This window comes from Oncorhynchus mykiss, chromosome 1, assembly GCF_057628025.1.
Source record: "Oncorhynchus mykiss isolate SJ-2025 chromosome 1, ASM5762802v1, whole genome shotgun sequence".
NCBI classification, from domain to species: domain Eukaryota; kingdom Metazoa; phylum Chordata; class Actinopteri; order Salmoniformes; family Salmonidae; genus Oncorhynchus; species Oncorhynchus mykiss.
The window spans coordinates 22,202,983-22,225,384 of NC_143022.1; the positions used below are offsets into that span (position 1 = coordinate 22,202,983).

Consider the following 22,402-nt stretch of genomic DNA (forward strand, 5'->3'; position numbering starts at 1 on the left):
TATACATGCATTAATTCACATGATAATGTCGACCACTATTCCATTTATAATGTAACTGAATGTAACATAACAGATCTCCTCTGCCCTGTCTTTGAACCTAAACCTCCATAATGAATAACTTTTAGACAAAAGGTCAACACAGCTTCTATGATTCTTAGCAGGTGGTTTACTCTTTTATTTAAAGGTGATGGTGTTGTGTGTTTTCTCCACTGATTTGGTGAATCCAGCTGCACACAGGGATGTAGCCTATCGCCAGGGTGGAAGCGGCCTTCTGGGATGTTGCTAACTCTTGCATCATGAAAGGCCTCCTTGGAGATCAGTGTGGGTGTGTGTTTCTGTGATTGTTCGATGTTAATAACACTTGTCCTTAAATACTTTTTAGGAGTGTCCAAAGCAATGTGCCACCTCCCAAAATAGTCAAGAATAGTGTAGCTCACATAAATGATTGAGTAATTACCTCTAAATATACCGTATCTATTAAGATAGTATGTGGACTAACTTTTGACATCTTTGAACTGACAAATGCATGCTATATATAATAAACCATGACAGTACTATGTTTGGCCTAAGGGATGTGGCTAGATTATTGAAGAGTAATAAGCCTTGATTAGCTGTGTGAGTTCAGTAAAACGGTGAAAAATGTATTGTAGATCTAGCAAAAGCAAGCACAACCAATGTAAGTAATACTAGCTGGAAAAGTATGCAGTGAGATTCAATGCAGATTGTGAGAAAGTGAGACATTAAGGACAGAGGTATTGGATATTTGATGCTCTTAGTGCCAATCTATACACTCACCAATTGAGTTACCTATCAAATTGTTTTATGTACAGTAGTGTACCTCTCTTTGGAGCATTTTATTGTATTTTTTTGTAATTTTATCCACCACTATCCCCTTCTGTTCTTAGGCTGTATTATTGACATCATTCATCTTGAATTACCTTTTTACTGACACACAGCCAATGTACGTGAGTTAGCAAGCAAGTCAGCAAATAGGGAGCTCCTAGAATTTGCTCTGAACCAAAATGAAAGGATTATTTCACTTTTCATCATGGAAAGAAAATGGGTCATTTTTATCCACAATCCAACTTGAGTTGAACTCTTGTCATACCAATGGTAGGCCTTCATTAGAACATTTCCGACCAATAACATTTTTTGAAAACCCAATACAGTGAACAGAAATAGATGTCTTCTCTGTGGTTTATCTATGTTTTCTTCAGAACAAGGCACAAAAAGTATACTAGTAACATATCTATGAACAACACAGACCAAGACCGGGACTACAGTGTTGTTTAGGATTGGCATGGGTCCTCAGATCTTCAAAAAGTTCTATAGTTGCACCATTGAGAGCATCTTGACTGGCTGCATCACCGCTTGGAATGGTAACTGCTTGGCATTCGACCGCAAGGTACTACAGAGGGTAGTGCATACGGCCCAGACAGTCCATCACTGAGGCCCTGCTATCCAAGACCTCTATGCCTGGTGGCGTCAGAGAAAGGTCCAAAAAACTGTCAAAGACCCCAGCCACCCAAGACACAGACTATTCTCTCTGCTACTGCACGGCAAGCGGTACCAATGCACCAAGTCTGGAAGCAAACAGGACCCTGAACAGCTTCTACCCCGAAGCCATAAGACTTTTAAACAAGACTGATAAATAGCTAATCAAATGGCTACCCGGACAACCTGCATTGACCCTTTTTTGCACTAACTCTCTTGCACTGACTATACAAACACTGGACTCTACCCACATACTCACACATACTTACACTGATACACTGACACACACATACTGTACACACACTACACATGCCGACACACGCATAACATGCACACGGACGCCACACACACACAAACACAATTTCACACTCACCACATACACTGCTGCTAGTCACTTTACCCCTACCTATACAGTGCCTTGCGAAAGTATTCGGCCCCCTTGAACTTTGCGACCTTTTGCCACATTTCAGGCTTCAAACATAAAGATATAAAACTGTATTTTTTTGTGAAGAATCAACAACAAGTGGGACACAATCATGAAGTGGAACGACATTTATTGGATATTTCAAACTTTTTTAACAAATCAAAAACTGAAAAATTGGGCATGCAAAATTATTCAGCCCCCTTAAGTTAATACTTTGTAGCGCCACCTTTTGCTGCGATTACAGCTGTAAGTCGCTTGGGGTATGTCTCTATCAGTTTTGCACATCGAGAGACTGACATTTTTTCCCATTCCTCCTTGCAAAACAGCTCGAGCTCAGTGAGGTTGGATGGAGAGCATTTGTGAACAACAGTTTTCAGTTCTTTCCACAGATTCTCGATTGGATTCAGGTCTGGACTTTGACTTGGCCATTCTAACACCTGGATATGTTTATTTTTGAACCATTCCATTGTAGATTTTGCTTTATGTTTTGGATCATTGTCTTGTTGGAAGACAAATCTCCGTCCCAGTCTCAGGTCTTTTGCAGACTCCATCAGGTTTTCTTCCAGAATGGTCCTGTATTTGGCTCCATCCATCTTCCCATCAATTTTAACCATCTTCTCTGTCCCTGCTGAAGAAAAGCAGGCCCAAACCATGATGCTGCCACCACCATGTTTGACAGTGGGGATGGTGTTCAGGGTGATGAGCTGTGTTGCTTTTACGCCAAACATAACGTTTTGCATTGTTGCCAAAAAGTTCAATTTTGGTTTCATCTGACCAGAGCACCTTCTTCCACATGTTTGGTGTGTCTCCCAGGTGGCTTGTGGCAAACTTTAAACGACACTTTTTATGGATATCTTTAAAAAATGGCTTTCTTCTTGCCACTCTTCCATAAAGGCCAGATTTGTGCAATTGTTGTCCTATGGACAGAGTCTCCCACCTCAGCTGTAGATCTCTGCAGTTCATCCAGAGTGATCATGGGCCTCTTGGCTTCATCTCTGATCAGTCTTCTCCTTGTATGAGCTGAAAGTTTAGAGGGACGGCCAGGTCTTGGTAGATTTGCAGTGGTCTGATACTCCTTCCATTTCAATATTATCGCTTGCACAGTGCTCCTTGGGATGTTTAAAGCTTGGGAAATATTTTTGTATCCAAATCCGGCTTTAAACTTCTTCACAACAGTATCTCGGACCTGCCTGGTGTGTTCCTTGTTCTTCATGATGCTCTCTGCGCTTTTAACGGACCTCTGAGACTATCACAGTGCAGGTGCATTTATACGGAGACTTGATTACACACAGGTGGATTGTATTTATCATCATTAGTCATTTAGGTCAACATTGGATCATTCAGAGATCCTCACTGAACTTCTGGAGAGAGTTTGCTGCACTGAAAGTAAAGGGGCTGAATAATTTTGCACGCCCAATTTTTCAGTTTTTGATTTGTTAAAAAGGTTTGAAATATCCAATAAATATTGTTCCACTTCATGATTGTGTCCCACTTGTTGTTGATTCTTCACAAAAAAATACAGTTTTATATCTTTATGTTTGAAGCCTGAAATGTGGCAAAAGGTCGCAAAGTTCAAGGGGGCCGAATACTTTCGCAAGGCACTGTATGTATAGTACATACAGTGCCTTCAGAAGTATTCACACCCCTTGACGTTTTCCGCATTTTCTTGTGTTACAAAGTGGTAGTAAAATGTATTTAATTGTCTTTTTTTGTCAACGATCTACACAAAATACTCAAATGTCAAAGTGGAATTTTTTGGGGAACATTTGTATTTAAAAAAAAAATATGAAAAGTAAAACTAAGAAATCTTGATTAGATAAGTATTCAACCCTCTGAGTCGATACATGTTAGGATCATCTTTGGCAGCGATTACAGCTGTCTTTCTGGGAAAAACTCTCCAGTCCTTAACGATTCCAAGCATACCCATAACATGATGCAGCCACCACCACAATGCTTGAAAATATGGAGTGTGTGAAATGTTACTTGGTGCAACACCAGCCTAAGTTGTTAATATGCAACTTAAATAAGGCGTTGAACTCATTAATATTATTTACAATACAAAAATGTTGTGAAGTTGAAACGTAACTGTATATTACAGCATCAAAGGCCTACAGTTAAATCCTGTGTGATAAGTGTTTGCCAAGTTAGGTATATATTGCACAATATATTCTTAATCAATTACAGTGTCCATGTCATGTACTGTCATGTTGTGTCTTGTCTCTGTCCTTTCCCTTCACCCTGTCTCCCTCTGCTGGTCGTTGTTAGGTTACCTTTTCTCCCCCTCTTTCCCCCAGCTGTGCCTTGTCTCCTCCTAACCACCTCGTCACCCCTTTTCCCACCTGTTCCCTTTTTCCCTCTGATTAGGTCCCTATATCTCTCTCTGTTTCTGCTCCTGTCCTTGTCGGATTCTTGTTTGTTTGTGTCATTCATGCCTGAACCAGACTGCCGTCATGTTTGCTGTAACCTTGTCCTGTCCTGTCGGAATCTGCCGGTCCATCTGAGCCTACCTATGTTTGGTAACTAAAGAAGCTCTGTTTAAGTTGATTCGCTTTTGGGTCCTCATTCACGCACCGTAACAGAAGAATCCGACCAAGAATGGACCCAGCGACTTCGGATCCTCTCCACTCAGCCGTCGAGATCCAGGGAGCGATGCTAGGCAGACACAAGCAGGAATTGTCTGCTGCTCGACATGCCGTTGAGACCCTGGCCACCCAAGTCTCCAACCTCACAGAACAGGTTCACCATCTCCGCCTCGATCCACCGGCCACTTCCAGGGCTTTCGAATCTCCGGAGCCCAGAATCAATAACCCGCCGTGTTACTCTGGGGAGCCCACTGAATGCCGCTCGTTCCTCACCCAGTGTGATATTGTGTTTTCTCTCCAGCCCAACACTTACTCCAGGAGCACTGCTCGTGTCGCCTACGTCATATCTCTCCTTATTGGACGGGCTCGTGAGTGGGGCACGGCAATCTGGGAGGCAAGGGCTGAGTGTACTAACCAGTATCAAGACTTTAAGGAGGAGATGATACGGGTTTTTGATCGATCTGTTTTTGGGGAGGAGGCTTCCAGGGCCCTGTCTTCCCTATGTCAAGGCAATCGATCCATAACAGACTACTCTATTGAGTTTCGCACTCTTGCTGTCTCCAGTGGCTGGAACGAGCCGGCCTTGCTCGCTCGTCTTCTGGAGGGTTTCCGCGCAGAGGTAAAGGATGAGATTCTCTCCCGGGAGGTTCCTTCCAGCGTGGATTCCTTGATTGAACTCGCTATTCGCATTGAGCGACGGGTTGATCTTCGTCACCGAGCTCGTGGAAAGGAGCTCGCGCTCTCCGTCGCCTCCCTCTCCGCATCACTACCATCTTCCTCTGCCGGCTCGGGTGCTGAGCCCATGCAGCTGGGAGGTATCCGCATCTCGACTAAGGAGAGGGAACGGAGAATCACCAACCGCCTCTGTCTCTATTGCGGTTCCGCTGGTCATTTTGTCACTTCATGTCCAGTAAAAGGCCAGAGCTCGTCAGTAAGCGGAGGGCTACTGGTGAGCGCTACTACTCCTGTCTCTCCTTCAAGATCCTGCACTACCTTGTCGGTCCATCTACGCTGGACCGGTTCGTCAGCTTCCTGCAGTGCCTTAATAGACTCTGGGGCGGAGGGCTGTTTTATGGACGAGACCTGGGCTCGGGAACATGACATTCCTCTCAGACAGTTAAAGGAGCCCACGGCCTTGTTCGCCCTGGATGGTAGTCCTCTCCCCAGGATTCAGCGTGAGACGCTACCTTTAACCCTCACTGTTTCTGGTAATCATAGTGAAACCATTTCTTTTTTAATTTTTCGTTCACCTTTTACACCTGTTGTTTTGGGCCATCCCTGGCTAGTTTGTCATAATCCTTCCATTAATTGGTCTAGTAATTCTATCCTCTCCTGGAACGTCTCTTGTCATGTGAAATGTTTAATGTCTGCTATCCCTCCTGTTTCCTCTGTCTCTTCTTCACAGGAGGAGCCTGGTGATTTGACAGGGGTGCCGGAGGAATATCACGATCTGCGCACGGTGTTCAGTCGGTCCAGGGCCACCTCTCTTCCTCCACACCGGTCGTATGATTGTAGTATTGATCTCCTTCCGGGAACCACCCCCCCCCCGGGGTAGACTATACTCTCTGTCGGCTCCCGAACGTAAGGCTCTCGAAGATTATTTGTCTGTAGCTCTTGACGCCGGTACCATAGTCCCCTCCTCCTCTCCCGCCGGAGCGGGGTTTTTTTTTTGTCAAGAAGAAGGACGGGTCTCTGCGCCCCTGCATAGATTATCGAGGGCTGAATGACATAACAGTGAAGAATCGTTATCCGCTTCCTCTTATGTCTTCAGCCTTCGAGATCCTGCAGGGAGCCAGGTTTTTCACTAAGTTGGACCTTCGTAACGCTTACCATCTCGTGCGCATCAGGGAGGGGGACGAGTGGAAGACGGCGTTTAACACTCCGTTAGGGCACTTTGAATACCGGGTTCTTCCTTTCGGCCTCGCTAACGCTCCAGCTGTCTTTCAGGCATTAGTCAATGATGTCCTGAGAGACATGCTGAACATCTTTGTTTTCGTTTACCTTGACGATATCCTGATTTTTTCACCGTCACTCCAGATTCATGTTCAGCACGTTCGACGTGTCCTCCAGCGCCTTTTAGAGAATTGTCTTTTTGTGAAGGCTGAGAAGTGCACTTTTCATGCCTCCTCCGTCACATTTCTCGGTTCTGTTATTTCCGCTGAAGGCATTAAGATGGATCCCGCTAAGGTCCAAGCTGTCATTGATTGGCCCGTCCCTAAGTCACGCGTCGAGCTGCAGCGCTTTCTCGGCTTCGCGAACTTCTATCGTCGTTTCATCCGTAATTTCGGTCAGGTGGCAGCTCCTCTCACAGCCCTTACTTCTGTCAAGACGTGCTTTAAGTGGTCCGTTTCCGCCCAGGGAGCTTTTGATCTCCTCAAGAATCGTTTTACATCCGCTCCTATCCTTGTTACACCTGACGTCTCTAGACAGTTCGTTGTCGAGGTTGACGCGTCAGAGGTGGGAGTGGGAGCCATCCTTTCTCAGCGCTCCCTCTCTGACGACAAGGTCCACCCATGCGCGTATTTTTCTCATCGCCTGTCGCCGTCGGAACGTAACTATGATGTGGGTAACCGCGAACTGCTCGCCATCCGGTTAGCCCTAGGCGAATGGCGACAGTGGTTGGAGGGGGCGACCGTTCCTTTTGTCGTTTGGACTGACCATAGGAACCTTGAGTACATCCGTTCTGCCAAACGACTTAATGCGCGTCAGGCGCGTTGGGCGCTGTTTTTCGCTCGTTTCGAGTTCGTGATTTCTTATCGTCCGGGCTCTAAGAACACCAAGGCTGATGCTTTGTCTCGTCTCTTCAGTTCTTCAGTAGCCTCCACTGACCCCGAGGGGATTCTCCCTGAGGGGCGTGTTGTCGGGTTGACTGTCTGGGGAATTGAGAGGCAGGTAAAGCAAGCACTCACTCAAACTCCGTCGCCGCGCGCTTGTCCTAGGAACCTTCTTTTCGTTCCCGTTCCTACTCGTCTGGCCGTTCTTCAGTGGGCTCACTCTGCCAAGTTAGCCGGCCACCCTGGCGTTCGGGGTACGCTTGCTTCCATTCGCCAGCGTTTCTGGTGGCCCACCCGGGAGCATGACACGCGTCGTTTCGTGGCTGCTTGTTCGGTCTGCGCGCAGACTAAGTCCGGTAACTCTCCTCCTGCCGGCCGTCTCAGGCCGCTTCCTATTCCCTCTCGACCGTGGTCTCACATCGCCTTAGATTTTGTCACCGGACTGCCTTCGTCAGCGGGGAAGACTGTTATTCTTACGGTTGTCGATAGGTTCTCTAAGGCGGCTCATTTCATTCCCCTTGCTAAGCTTCCTTCTGCTAAAGAGACGGCACAAATCATCATCGAGAATGTTTTCAGAATTCATGGCCTTCCGTCAGACGTCGTTTCGGACAGAGGTCCGCAATTCACGTCTCAATTTTGGAGGGAGTTTTGCCGTTTGATTGGGGCTTCCGTCAGTCTCTCTTCCGGCTTTCACCCCCAGTCTAACGGTCAAGCAGAACGGGCCAATCAGACTATTGGTCGCATCTTACGCAGTCTTTCTTTTCGCAACCCTGCGTCTTGGTCAGAACAGCTCCCCTGGGCAGAATACGCCCACAACTCGCTTCCTTCGTCTGCGACCGGGCTATCTCCTTTTCAGAGTAGCCTCGGGTACCAGCCTCCGTTGTTCTCATCTCAGTTCGCCGAGTCCAGCGTCCCCTCCGCTCAGGCTTTTGTCCAACGTTGCGAGCGCACCTGGAAGAGGGTCAGGTCTGCACTTTGCCGTTATAGGGCGCAGACTGTGAGAGCTGCTAATAAGCGTAGAACGAAGAGCCCTAGATATTGTCGCGGTCAGAGAGTTTGGCTCTCCACTCAGAACCTTCCCCTTAAGACGGCTTCTCGCAAGTTGACCCCGCGGTTCATTGGTCCATTCCGTATCTCTCAGGTCATTAATCCTGTCGCAGTGCGACTTCTTCTTCCGCGATATCTTCGTCGCGTCCACCCGGTCTTCCATGTCTCCTGTGTTAAGCCCGTTCTTCGCGCCCCCGCTCGTCTTCCCCCCCCCCCCCCATCCTTGTCGAGGGCGCACCTATCTACAGGGTCCGTAAAATCTTGGACATGCGTCCTCGGGGCCGTGGTCATCAGTACCTAGTTGACTGGGAGGGGTACGGTCCTGAGGAGAGGAGTTGGGTTCCCTCTCGGGACGTGCTGGACCGTGCGCTGATTGATGATTTCCTCCGTTGCCGCCAGGTTTCCTCCTCGAGTGCGCCAGGAGGCGCTCGGTGAGTGGGGGGGTACTGTCATGTACTGTCATGTTGTGTCTTGTCTCTGTCCTTTCCCTTCACCCTGTCTCCCTCTGCTGGTCGTTGTTAGGTTACCTTTTCTCCCCCTCTTTCCCCCAGCTGTGCCTTGTCTCCTCCTAACCACCTCGTCACCCCTTTTCCCACCTGTTCCCTTTTTCCCTCTGATTAGGTCCCTATATCTCTCTCTGTTTCTGCTCCTGTCCTTGTCGGATTCTTGTTTGTTTGTGTCATTCATGCCTGAACCAGACTGCCGTCATGTTTGCTGTAACCTTGTCCTGTCCTGTCGGAATCTGCCGGTCCATCTGAGCCTACCTATGTTTGGTAATTAAAGAAGCTCTGTTTAAGTTGATTCGCTTTTGGGTCCTCATTCACGCACCGTAACAGTCCAGGTCTAGCATCTCTCTGTCACACTCACATCACCACATTTTTGTCAGAGAAATTGCTTTATACCATTGCATCATTTGGTATGGCCACCAATAGCTTGAGTAAAATGGAATAAGTGTCCAACAATTTTAAAGGGGAGTTACACCTGCTGATTTTGCCTCGTTTTTTGGCTTGCTCCTCAAGACATGACAGAATCAATACGTGAGTTGGCTTGGGGGTATGTCAGTGTTTCTTGGGTGTGTCCTTGCCACTGCCAAGCCCATCTGTCAGAACCTTGCCCGCGGCTGTTTTCCAGCCGATAGAGATACTGTGCCTATCTGCATTTTGTCTGGCGGTAATCAGGATAACTTGGCAAACATGTCAAAGTTGGCAAACCTTGGTAAACATCTTCCTGTGTGGTGTCCTGTATACAACTGTCACGATCATCATAATAAGTGGACCAAAGCGCAGCGTGATCTGGGTTCCACATCTTTTTATTACTAAGTGAAACTCACAACAAAACAATAACCTCAACCGAAACGTGCCGCTAACATTCAAGTATCCATAGTCAAGATCCCACCAAACACCAAGAAGGAAATGGCTGCCTAAATATGATCCCCAATCAGAGACAACGATAAACAGCTGCCTTTGATTGAAAACCATACCAGGCCAACTTAGAAATATAAATCACCTAGATGACACACCCTAGTCACACCCCGACCTAACCAACATAGAGAATAAAAAGCTCTCCATGATCAGGGCGTGACAACAACAGGAGTTCCCTGATCCTCGTACAGAATATACAGGGTTTCTCCCACCTCATATTAACTGATACTATTCAATTCAATAATTTAAAAAAGACAACACAAGTAAAAGTTGTGTCTAGTATCATTTTAATGTACAGTCGTGGCCAAAAGTTTTGAGAATGACACAAATATTAATTTCCACCAAGTTTGCTGCCTCAGTGTCTTTAGATATTTTTGTCAGATGTTACTATGGAATACTGAAGTATAATTACAAGCATTTCATAAGTGTCAAAGGCTTTTATTGACAATTACATGAAGTTGATGCAAAGAGTCAATATTTGAAGTGTTGACCCTTCTTTTTCAAGACCTCTGCAATCCGCCCTGGCATGCTGTCAATTAACTTCTGGGCCACATTCTGACTGATGGCAGCCCATTCTTGCATAATCAATGCTTGGAGTTTGTCAGAATTTGTGGGTTTTTGTTTGTTCACCCGCCTCTTGAGGATTGACCACAAGTTCTCAATGGGATTAAGGTCTGGGGAGTTTCCTGGCCATGGACCCAAAATATCTATGTTTTGTTCCCCGAACCACTTAGTTATCACTTTTGCCTTATGGCGAGGTGCTCCATCATACTGTAAAAGGCCTTGTTCGTCACCAAACTGTTCCTGGATGGTTCCTGGATGGGAGAAGTTGCTCTCAGAGGATGTGTTGGTACCATTCTTTATTCATGGCTGTGTTCTTAGGCAAAATTGTGAGTGAGCTGAGAAGCAACCCCACACATGAAAGGTCTCAGGATGCTTTACTGTTGGCATGACACAGGACTGATGGTAGCGCTCACCTTGTAATCTCCTTTTTTCTGGATGCCCCAAACAATCTAAAGGGGATTCATCAGAGAAAATGACTTTACCCCAGTCCTCAGCAGTCCAATCCCTGTACCTTTTGCAGAATATCAGTCTGTCCCTGATGTTTTTTTCTGGAGAGAAGTGGCTTCTTTGCTGCCCTTCTTGACACCAGGCCATCCTCCAAAAGTCTTCGTCTCACTGTGCGTGCAGATGCACTCACACCTGCCTGCTGCCATTCCTGAGCAAGCTCTGTACTGGTGGTGCCCTGATCTCGCAGCTGAATCAACTTTAGGAGACGTTCCTGGTGCTTGCTAAACTTTCTTAGGTGCCCTGAAGCCTTCTTCACAACAATTGAACCGCTCTCCTTGAAGTTCTTGATGATAAATGGTTGATTTAGGTGCAATCTTACTGGAAGCAATATCCTTGTCTGTGAAGCCCTTTTTGTGCAAAGCAATGATGACGGCACGTGTTTCCTGGCAGGTAACCATGGTTGACAGAAGAAGAACAATGATTCCAAGCACCACCCTCCTTTTGAAGCTTCCAGTCTGTTATTCAAACTCAATCAGCATGACAGAGTGATCTCCAGTCTTGTCCTCGTCAACACTCACACCTGTGTTAACGAGAGAATCACTGACATGATGTCAGCTGGTCCTTTTGTGGCAGGGCTGAAATGCAGTGGAAATGTTTTTTGGGGATTCAGTTAATTTGCATGGCAAAGAGGGAATTTGCAATTAATTGCAATTCATCTGATCACTCTTCATAACATTCTGGAGTATATGCTAATTGCCATCATTCAAACTGAGGCAGCAGACTTTGCGAAAATTAATATTTGTGTCATTCTCAAAACTTTTGGCCACGACTGTAGAGTGCCAAGTCTCTCTCCATTCAGAGACATCAGTATCAAGCCCGTCTGTCAGTCTGGACTTCCTCATCAACCTAATTGCTGCGTTCACCTTCTCTATTTCACTTCAGATATCATAAATTGGAAGTGAAATATAATGGTGAACACAGTGATCAGGCTGGTTCCATCAGACCAGGTTATGCACTGGACGTTATATGCATCTAAGAAGTAGAAAATAAGCAACAAATGATGTCAGTGTACATAAATTATGTTTCACAATTGGGTTATCAAAGTAATGAAGTGGGTTAACTTCTGTATTTGTACAAATAATGAGCCTGTGAAAGCTGTTGCTGCTGACTGGTGAAGGCTGCTGGCCAGATACAGCCAACATGTGGCTGACTGTTTCATTCATAGGAGTGCTCACAGCGAAGGCATGTCCGCATGATGCTGATAAGGGCCCCCTTGCTGGCCTTCTTTATGCTGCGTGTTCGGCTGCAAACTGGAATCCTCTTGAACAACTGCAGCAGGCAATCTTATGAGGTGGTGTTGAATGGAAGGGCCTGTGACAGGATTATATAATAGACAGCCAAGTGGTAAATTGCATTTTGTTCTAAAGAAAGGACAAAGCTTTTTGCTAATGCACTTCACAACCAAAATTACTCTACTGGTTGTATCTGCTTGGCTGGGGAATTAGCCAACTAGTTTATCAAGCAAGGTATTTTTTAATGCAACTTTTGAATACAACTTTTCACATAATGCACATTACCTGTCATTGTTGATGAAGCCACTGTGTCATTAGGGCAGTAACTCGGGTCACTATCAGAGGCCTCATGATGGCGTATCCTTTTCATAGTAGTCGAGGGGGACTGGCAACAACATAGGAGGTGTAACAAGGGTACTTGTGTCGCATAAACTACTTTCATTCTGAGGTCTTGCCTGACAAACTGTGAAAATAGCAAGTGAACAGTGAGTGAAATTATTTTTGGAGGTCTAAACCATTGCAATCATATTGCTGGACATGTTATGATACCCACCTTTGTATATTTACAGTGGGGCAAAAAAGTATTTAGTCAGCCACCAATTGTGCAAGCTCTCCCACTTAAAAAGATGAGAGAGGCCTGTAATTTTCAGCATAGGTACACTTCAACTATGACAGACAAAATGAGAGAAAAAAAAATCCAGAAAATCACATTGTAGGATTTTTAATGAATTTATTTGCAAATTATGGTGGAAAATAAGTATTTGGTCAATAACAAAAGTTTATCTCAATACTTTGTTATATACCCTTTGTTGGCAATGACAGAGGTCAAACGTTTTCTGTAAGTCTTCACAAGGTTTTCACACACTGTTGCTGGTATTTTGGCCCATTCCTCCATGCAGATCTCCTCTAAAGCAGTGATGTTTTGGGGGTGTTGCTGGGCAACACGGACTTTCAACTCCCTCCAAAGAGTTTCTAAGGGGTTGAGATCTGGAGACTGGCTAGGCAACTCTAGGACCTTGAAATGCTTCTTACGAAGCCACTCCTTCGTTGCCCGGGAGGTGTGTTTGGGATCATTGTCATGCTGAAAGACCCAGCCACGTTTCATCTTCCATGTCCTTGCTGATGGTAGGCTTTGTTACTTTGGTCCCAGCTCTCTGCAGGTCATTCACTAGGTGTGGTTCTGTGTGGTTCTGGGATTTTTGCTCACTGTTCTTGTGTAAATTCATAATTTTGTCTGTCATAGTTGAAGTGTACCTATGATGAAAATTACAGGCCTCTCTCATCTTTTTAAGTGGGAGAACTTGCACAATTGGTGACTGACTAAATACTTTTTTGCCCCACTGTAAAACCAAATACTTTTAGACTTTTACTCAAGTCGTTTTTTACTGGGTGACTTTCACTTTTAATTTTCCATTAAGGTATCTTTACTTTTCCTCAAGTATGACAATTGGGTACTTTTTCCACCACTGGTCCTTTGGCAGGGCATGCAAACCAGTTAGCTGTGCTTCCTGCTGGAAGCATGCATGCATGGTCAATCCGTATAGGGCTTTCAGTCTAAAACGGTCATGATCCTTTGAACACATTGCAGGTGATGAAACAATGGAGCCCCATTCAAGGGAAGCATAGTGGTCTGAGATGCGATTTGCAGGAGGAGTTTGGCAAAGGGGGGCATTATTTGATGACATAATTGTAATCCAAACCCAACCTTAATTTAGGCCTACTTGTGACGCACTGAGGTTCCAAACTCCGTTTTAGACGAGACTGAATGACCAAAATTATCCTATTTACACTTTTTAGTACATTTTGACACTAGAATACATGTTTCTGACTCATTTTGATGCCAATTGGGCTGTTTTCAAAATGATTAGTTGGGTTTTAGTGCCAGTTGCTCTTTAATCTCATAATACATTTTCCTAATTTATTCCCATGTGTTATAATATAACATGTCCATGTCTTGTCATGTACAGTAATGTGTATGATGAAAATATCACATCTAACAATAACATAAAAACTAAGAAGCAAGCATGTCATATTGACACACTATTTGGGGCATCAGTTGTGACAGCCTTCATTGAATTATAGCCTTCTTCTGTAGTCTCTCGTCAACTGAAATGTTGGCTAGCGGAGGCGGATGAGTGTATCAGCGCTAAGCCAATGGGCACAGCCGAGGGGGCGGTATATATGGTAATTTACAAATGGGCTGCAGCCAGCTGTTGCTGCCGGAGATGTGCGCGATGTTGGAAGGAGCGCTCCAGAATCATCATCCTCGAGCATCAAGTGGACACCTCTAGCCACGGAACTGCGTATTCTATTCACTTCAACGAGGACGAAGAGCTCTTGAATCATTTTGAGACAGGAAACAAACTAGTAATATACTCTGCTGTCGTATTTCTCAGTAAATACCGGGTCAAACGCAGAGCCTACAGTAAAGAAAAAGGGAAAAACGTGACACTGGAGAAACATCAAAGAATAGGTGAGCTGAGCGCATACCTTTGTTGTTTTCCTCTGTCAAAACAACATTTAACACAGTTACTCTCCGAGTTGCCTAAAATACATGTTATATTCTGAGGGTACTGTAAGTTGTTGCATAGTCACATGCTATTACTATGTAAGTAACTTAGATAGATACTTAGGAATGCCTAACTCTGGGACAGGGCTATTATTAACCGAGTATTTTTGAATGACGTCAGCAATTCAGTCATTATTTGGCAGTCTTATTTATTATTAGCAACAACACACGCAGGCCTCACAGCTGTATTTATAGTGCTGTTGCCCAGTTGTATAATTACGTAAGACTGTCATGTGCCTGCGTATGCTGTGCTTGACACAGTATTTCACTTGATACATTTAATGGGCAATCACCAGTAGGTCTGTTTTTATTGATGGTTTCATTTTGGTGGAAAGAGATAGATAGTTATAATCCCCTGATAGGATCAAATATATGATTTTTCAAAATGTTAGCAAGAAGCTAATAGTAGTGTTCGAGCAGTTGAAAAGTGAGATGTCATCCAATGAAGTAAAAGTAATGGGAAAAGTAGGCCTAGGCTAATGCTTGCATGATAAATAGTAATACATGTTCATTCTATAGCTGTATCCCACTGAGTCATACCTCAGTCAGATCATATTTGTTTTAGAATTGAAGATGAAAGGAAAGGGATAGCAAGAGTAATGCCCCAAGTATACCCAACAAGACATGACACTTTCAGCTAATTTATCTACACATCATAATAATGACTGACAAATATAACATTTATAGTGTGCATAAATAATTGATATTTGGGGTGAGGGGTGTATTGTGTGTGTTGTTATTTAATTCCCATTGCATGTACAACATTTTGTTAAGTAATGCATATGTTATGGTGCATTTTTAAATGCTAGAGAACATTTATACACTGTTTTTTGTAAGCACTACATCTATTGTAGATGATGCCAGTGGCTTAGTGGGTGTAAATGATACTGTCACAATAGGGAGGCAAGCTTTTCTATCCTGATGGAAAGATTCTCTGTGCTGCAAATATGTTAAGTGGAATCTTGTCCAGTGGCTGTTTAAATGCATTTTCTTAATCCTTACACTTTAATCTCATTCCGTTTTGCAAAAATCTTAACTTGCATCCAAGCATTGCTAACAGAGAGTGTGCAAACAACAATAGAAAGGCACACATTATGTGGTTAGGATCCATAAAGAAAAACATGTATTCAAAGTAGAATGTTTAAGAATCAACAGTTTTCTGTAAAATACTGAAATATTTCCTATGCTCAATTGCAACAAATATGTGTTTATTGCATACTGAACAGTTCAAATTATTTGCATGACTTGACAACCTCTGTGTTTGTTATTCTTGTGGTCAAATTGCTTTTCCATGGACAGCAATATGTTTGTTCTGAAAGAGAGCATTTTTGACCTCTTCGTTTCATAATAAAACCACAAAACTTGGTCACTCAGTATTGAACCTGTTGCCCCTTGTGCAGTCATCATGAGTACCTCACTGTCTCTCTCTGAAGTTTTCTAAGCTGAGACATGACAGTATAGTCTTGACATGACACTACTGTGGTCATCAAAAATCCCAAAGCCAGTCCAGAAAAATTAGTTGTCCTACCCGTAGTGTGTTTCTATTCTGTCTCAATCCAAAATATCCAGGAAATTTAATTATCTCCTGTTAAAATTAGCCAAATATTTTCACACCTCAGTTTTGCAAAGGTCCAGCCAGGGAGTGATTGAATATGACAAAGCGTATGAACTTTCTGACCCTGCTATATCACTAGATTTTAAATACACATGGGGTAAAATGTCGATTTTTCAACCATAAATCAGTCTCACAAATTTATACTGTATAAAAAAAATATATTTCTGTCTTTATCCCAGATTTCATGCAAACCTTAATGTGTGATACATTCAGCAATAAATTAAGTGTTATCTTCATGCCTCACAAGTATTTTTTTACATTTCACATTTTTATAATTGAGGTTTGTTGATGATAATTGTGTAAAGTCAATAAATGTTTGCGTTGGCATGGTTGCCTTGGCTTAGGGGCTTTATGTATTGTGTTATGCAAATAGGATTCCTCCCTTCTATTTTGAGACCTGGTTTCTCATCTTGACATTGAGCTGAAATGACTGGCAGAAGCATCAACAACTAATACCGAAAAAATGTGTTGGGCTTTGGCCTGGTCAGGTGCCATATGCTCTGCTTGTATGCTTATTTCCAGCTAATATTGTATGGATCATACTGTAACCTAAACCTATGCTTCTCTATTCAAAGTTATAAGCCTAAACGGGTAAATATATAGTTATTGCAAAGAGTAAACATTAGCACAAAACATATTTATTTTTAATGGAATGTGCATGACACAGTTATTATCGTCGCGTAAAGATACAGTAAGTATCAGTGTTCATGAGTAAGTTCCCATTTAACATTCAGTGGAATTAACATTCAGTGTGTTAGTGAGAAGTAACGCCTCTGTATCAAGTCCCCCACTCATGAAGTAGTGCTACAGCTTTGACTGGTAATGACACAACAGTGTGTTGTTGGTGTTCACCCCGTGTTGTCTCAGTGAGACACTCAGCAATTAGTCTTTACCTGTCTCCAGGGACTGCAGGGTGTCTTTGGGAGAAAGAGCCTGACTGTGTTAGAGGCCTGCTCTGTTAGTGTGTAATGGTCTCGTTTCCACTGTCTGGCCTCCGGGAAGATGTCAGAGGAAGCTGCTCACGGTCCCTAGGAGCTGTAGACCCTGTATGTGTGCAATTATTGCACTATTCCCTCAGAACAGCCTCAATTCATCGGGGCATGGACTCTACAAGGTGTCGAAACTGTTCCACGGGATGCTGGCCCATGTTGACTCCAATGCTTCCTATAGTTGTGTGAAGTTGGCTGGATGTCCTTTGGGTGGTGGACCATTCTTGATACACACAGGAAACTGTTGAGTATGAAAAATCCAGCTGCGTTGCAGTTCTTGACACAAACCGGTGCGTCTGGCACCCACTACCATAACCTGTTCAAGGATACTTACATCTTTTGTCTTGCCCATTCACCCTCTGAATGGCACATATACACAATCCATGTCTGAATTGTCTCAAGGCTTACAAATCCTTCATTAACCTGTCTCCTCCCCTTCATCTACACTGATTGAAGTGGATTGAATTCAATAAAGGATCATAGCTGGTCCTGGTCGTAGATACCAGGATCTCTGGAGTGTAAAAAAGTGTATGTATAGGGTCATCGGAAATTAAGACCATAAAATGTGGTCATTAGCTCCCAAGGCAGCCAAATGTATATTCTCATCAACACTCCAATGATTTTACAGACAGTGAAACTATTGCTGACAGCTACATTGCTGTCTTACTTGGCTGTTTTTAGCCTTTTTGAGACCTTGAGCAGCAGTTGTCATACAGACTGCATTATCCAGAATTAGGTGACATTAGGCGTGTGCGGATTTGCTGGCAGTAGTGGTTTGAGAAACATTCAAAACCACTCTGAGAAGGCCAAGTCCTCACCGTTAGGGGAGGTAAATTCTATATTTGCCTGGCTGTGTGAGAGGGGAGGTTGTCTGTGGTGAGAAGTTATATCTGAGAGAAAGGAACTTTTTGTAAACCCCTATGTGATAAAGATCTCTGGCTTCTCTTTAGCTCAGATCACCCACTTCCCTCTATTCTCTTAATTTACATCTGAGGTGAGATACTATCTTCTGCAGAAGAAAATGTAGGCCTGCTACGTTCCAAAAAAACGCTGGTTTGTTTGGTTGACCCAACTGCTGGTTTGTTTGGTTGACCCAACTGCTGGGTTGCAGGCGTTGGTTCTCTTAGTTGGGTTCTTTTCTATAAAAACTGCTTGGTTATTAGTGCTGGGTTATTGAGATATGACCCAGCGGGTCAGATCAGTAGGCTCGAGGCGTAGTTTAGTAGGGGCGTGGCATTCAGACAGTTCTTTTTAACCACCCATGAGGGTAAATGTCATTCCTGTTCATCTGTTCTGTTGCATAGTTGTCAAATCAAATCAAATGTATTTATATAACCCTTCGTACATCAGCTGATATCTCAAAGTGCTGTACAGAAACCCAGCCTAAAACCACAAACAGCAAGCAATGCAGGTGTAGAAGCACGGTGGCTAGGAAAAACTCCCTAGAAAGGCCAAAACCTAGGAAGAAACTTAGAGAGGAACCAGGCTATGTGGGGTGGCCAGTGCTCTTCTGGCTGTGCCGGGTGGAGATTATAACAGAACATGGCCAAGATGTTCAAATGTTCATAAATGACCAGCATGGTCAAATAATAATAATCACAGGCAGAACAGTTGAAACTGGAGCAGCAGCACGGCCAGGTGGACTGGGGACAGCAAGGAGTCATCATTCCAGGTAGTCCTGAGGCATGGTCCTAGGGCTCAGGTCCTCCGAGAGAGAGAAAGAAAGAGAGGAAGAGATAATTAGAGAGAGCATACTTAAATTCACACAGGACACCGGATAGGACAGAAGAAGTACTCCAGATTTAACAAACTGACCCTAGCCCCCTGACACATAAACTACTGCAGCATAAATACTCGAGGCTGAGACAGGAGGGGTCAGGAGACACTGTGGCCCCATCCGATGATACCCCCGGACAGGGCCAAACAGGAAGGATATAACCCCACCCACTTTGCCAAAGCACAGCCCCCACACCACTAGAGGGATATCTTCAACCACCAACTTACCATCCTCAGACAAGGCCGAGTATAGCCCACAAAGATCTCTCAAGGGGGGGCGCCAACCCAGACAGGAAGATCACGTCAGTGACTCAACCCACTCAAGTGACGCACCCCTCCTAGGGACGGCATGCAAGAGCACCAGTAAGCCAGTGACTCAGCCCCTGTAATTGGGTTAGAGGCAGAGAATCCCAGTGGAAAGAGGGGAACCGGCCAGGCAGAGACAGCAAGGGCGGTTCGTTGCTCCAGAGCCTTTCCGTTCACCTTCACACTCCTGGGCCAGACTACACTCAATCATATGACCCACTGAAGAGATGAGTCTTCAGTAAAGACTTAAAGGTTGAGACCGAGTTTGCGTCTCTCACATGGGTAGGCAGACCATTCCATAAAAATGGAGCTCTATAGGAGAAAGCCCTGCCTCCAGCTGTTTGCTTAGAAATTCTAGGGACAATTAGGAGGCCTGTGTCTTGTGACCGTAGCGTACGTGTAGGTATGTACGGCAGGACCAAATCAGAGAGATAGGTAGGAGCAAGCCCATGTAATGCTTTGTAGGTTAGAAGTAAAACCTTGAAATCAGCCCTTGCCTTGACAGGAAGCCAGTGTAGGGAGGCTAGCACTGGAGTAATATGGTCAAATATTTTGGTTCTAGTCAGGATTCTAGCAGCCGTATTTAGCACTAACTGAAGTTTATTTAGTGCTTTACCCGGGTAGCCGGAAAGTAGAATATTGCAGAAGTCTAACCTAGAAGTAACAAAAGCATGGATTAATTTTTCTGCATCATTTTTGGACAGAAAGTTTCTGATTTTTGCAATGTTACGTAGATGAAAAAAAGCTGTCCTTGAAACTGTCTTGATATGTTCGTCAAAAGAGAGATCAGGGTCCAGAGTAACGCCGAGGTCCTTCACAGTTTTATTTGAGACGACTGTACAACCATTAAGATTAATTGTCAGATTCAACAGAATATCTCTTTGTTTCTTGGGACCTAGAACAAGCATCTCTGTTTTGTCCGAGTTTAAAAGTAGAAAGTTTGCAGCCATCCACTTCCTTATGTCTGAAAAACAGGCTTCTAGCGAGGGCAATTTTCATATTTCATGTTTCATTGATATGTACAGCTGTGTGTCATCCGCATAGCAGTGAAAGTTAACATTATGTTTTCGAATGACATCCCCAAGAGGTAAAATATATAGTGAAAACAATAGTGGTCCTAAAACGGAACCTTGAGGAACACCGACATTTACAGTTGATTTGTCAGCCTTTGTCAGCCTTTTCAAAAAAAATTGAGAGGAATGGAAGATTCGATATAGGCCGATAGTTTTTTTTATAGGCCGATAGTTGGCTTTTTCAAGAGAGGCTTTATTACTGCCACTTTTAGTGAGTTTGGTACACATCCGGTGGATAGAGAGCCGTTTATTATGTTCAACATAGGAGGGCAAAGCACAGGAAGCAGCTCTTTCAGTAGTTTAGTTGGAATAGGGTCCAGTATGCAGCTTGAAGGTTTAGAGGCCATGATTATTTTCATCATTGTGTCAAGAGATATAGTACTAAAACACTTGAGCGTCTCTCTTGATCCTAGGTCCTGGCAGAGTTGTGCAGACTCAGGACAACTGAGCTTTAAAGGAATAAGCAGATTTAAAGAGGAGTCCGTAATTTGCTTTCTAATAATCATGATTTTTTTCCTCAAAGAAGTTCATGAATTTATTACTGCTGAAGTGAAAGCCATCCTCTCTTGGGAAATCTTGTCACATGTGAAGGTTGGATATTAAACATTTTGTAGTTTCAATGATGCTTATAGAAGTGTATGAGCTTCCTGAAAGTCTATGTAAATCCCATTGTTGGGATGCAATAAGGTGGTATATCTTAATACGTAATAAATAATCAAAATATTAAAGAAGAATGTGTAAAAAAATTTAAAAAAGGAAAAATTGACTTTGCATTATGCAAACTTAACCTACATTTATTCTTATTGGTTGCCAATAAGAGCTTGCTGAAAGCCACGCCACTACAAGCCACATCTCATGAAAATACATTAAAGATTGCATTAAAAAAGAAACAGCTGCTAGGTCAACCCAGCATGAGAGTAAAAAATATCTAAATGATGCTTAAATTAACCCATGTTTGGGTAATCCCAACATCCCAACATGTTGGGTTATTCACACAACCCAACTAGCTATGTCAAAATGAGCTGTGTCCTGTCCACTATTTAACCAGTGCTGGATTACCAAATAACTCAAATTGGGTTGTTTTTAGCCCATCATTTTTATAGAGTGTATTCATGTACAGTGTTATGGCCTGGCTCATAGTTCGTAACAACAAAAATAAACCACGCCTGACTTAAATGTTAAAAGTAATACATGTATTAAACTAAATAATGCTAAATACAAAAATATAACATAAACAATGTAGGATCAGTAGTGAATGCAGGGTGTTGTATGGTGAAAACAAACTAAAAACCCAGAAGGTGGTGGAAGCCAACCTGCCAGTCAGGGAAGAGAGAGTGTTGGCTGATGTGCTCACCCTTAATAGCCTGTAGGCCAAGCCTTCCCAGGTGCGCCACATCAACTGACAATCCTCCCAGCTCTGCCCACTGGGCTCCTGCAAAACGCATCCCAGCAGACAGGGTGGGAGGTATGTCACTACAGTTGGTTGTATAGTGTAATGGCGCCACAGTTATTTTCATTCAGTACAATGCAAGGTGATGCAATCATAAATGGTGCAGTCATTTGGTGTGTTCTTGGTGGACGTCTTGTTTTTATGCAATCCAATATCAGAGCAGTTACTACTAATTTGGCCCAGTATCTGTTACTAGTACGCTGCACTATAGATTTATGAGACTTGTCTTCTTTCTAATTCTGTCAGTCTTAATAAAGCGGTATTATTCGTAAAGAGTTTTCATTCATAGAACATTTTGTGAGTGCCAACGATGTATGAATGAAAACATTGATTCTGTTGTGTTTTACAGTTTGATAGGTGAGAGTGTCTTGTCTTAGAGGCTGACTCCAGTGGATACTTTATAAGGTAATGAATGATAGGTGCACAGGGGTGGATTCCTCAGAAATGCCCATAGTGCCTGTGTGCCAAGCATGGGCGAGGGGGCAGCGGGCACTCTGGGGGACTCTGGGGGTCGTGGGAACACCGGCACCATATTCGTTCACTCACAATTTGGATGTGACCTCTAAATATAAAGAAGGT

The 22,402-nt window shown here is 43.8% G+C and overlaps 1 protein-coding gene across 1 annotated transcript in view; it reads left to right on the plus strand.

Moving 5' to 3' along the window:
• Positions 1-14,249: 14,249 nt before the first annotated feature.
• LOC110506993 (myocyte-specific enhancer factor 2B) overlaps positions 14,250-22,402 on the plus strand; it is a 33,769-nt gene continuing 25,616 nt past the window's right edge. Inside the window, exon 1 of the mRNA XM_021586891.3 lies at positions 14,250-14,518. The gene's annotated coding sequence lies outside the window, so the exon portion shown is untranslated. The remainder of the gene's footprint in view (positions 14,519-22,402) is intronic.